The following is a 1,526-nucleotide window of genomic DNA, read 5'->3' as shown; positions in this document are numbered from 1 at the left end:
TGAATCTAGTCTCGACATTTGTCTTTTTCTCATGATACATACTTTGCATGCCACCAAATCCTCCGATATATGATAAAACTATATGTATTGCATTCAAGATGCCCCCAACAAATACTCATTAAGCATTCACTATATGGAAAATACCACTCTAGACACTGAGGATATGGCAGTGAACAAACCAGGTCAAAATTCCTGTCCTCACTGGGCTTACACCTATGATTGAAAACTTTAAATTAAAAAATTACCAAAAAACCTGAACAGGTAAAAATCACCCATAATCCCATCAAAAACTCTCTGTCCACATAAGTATAAAGTAGGAAGTCAGAGTTCCTCCTTGTCCAACCAACCCTGCCCATCCCCCACAAGGCAACCATTATAAAGTTTTCCTTAATTTTTAAGGACTTATTAAATATACATACCCATATACTTTTTATTTTATTTTCTAAACAAAAATAGAAAAATGCTTGACGGAATCATCTACAGGTGGTTTTTTTTTTTTTCGGTGTCTCCTACTCCTCCGCCATCTTAACTCCTCCCTAATTTAATATTTAAACAGAAACTTTACCAAAGAAAATCTCTTATATAATGATAAGAGTTTAATCAATGAATCAGGACACTATATCCAGGAGATTTCAAATAGTTTTAATTACTTTTCTAGCATTAGTGTCTAAAATTTAAACATAATTTCACCTATGTTTTTGTTTGGACTTCATAAAAGAAAGATGAGACAATGGACTGCTCCTCAAATAGATAACATGTTTTAAAAATAAAAGAGCTGTATCATTAGTTAATTGGAGCTTACTAAATTTTTAATTTATATAAAACATCTGTAACTAGTAAGCATTTTTAGAGACCATAGTAGTTGAAGAAAATAAAACAAAATTTGATTATTTGAACAATACAATGTTTACACTAGTTAATACACCTTAATTAATCTTCTTTAGTTTTATTACCAACATAAGCACTTTCATGTTCCAGTGACCAAACACAAAGCAAGATATTTGACAAATTCACCAAGTACGGAATATTTGTTGCTCAAAGCTGGATATTTGATCAAAAGCCTTTTAAACTGAATCTGATTTTAAAAATAGCCATTATTCCCCTTTTTCATCAACTTTGCTTGAATACATTTGGTCATTAAGGAACACAAAATGCTGAATGGCTACCAGTGTTTTATTTAGCACAGACCTTAAGCTTTGGGGAGGAATTTTATTTTCTTATTCAAGATATAATCATGTTGATGCTATTTGTCATGGACCAAAACTAGACAGCTTAGTATTTTAGAACCAGCCATTTCCATCAATCATTTTTGAAATAGCAATGGCATTAGCACTACAGGCTTCCTATTATTGATTATTCTTAAAGTTATAACTCCAAAAGTTCAACATGATAATGTGACCCTATTTCACCAATCAAAAGGTTGAAGGAGAAAGGTTAACACTTTTATCAACTCACCAAAGAAATCTTTGGCATGGCCAAGCTGCATATGCCAATTCAATACATTTCTTCTAAATCTTTTTCAAATG

This window comes from Ursus maritimus, unplaced genomic scaffold (assembly GCF_017311325.1).
Source record: "Ursus maritimus isolate PB19 unplaced genomic scaffold, ASM1731132v1 scaffold_8, whole genome shotgun sequence".
Classification (NCBI taxonomy): Eukaryota; Metazoa; Chordata; class Mammalia; order Carnivora; family Ursidae; genus Ursus; species Ursus maritimus.
This window is presented reverse-complemented; position numbering follows the sequence as displayed.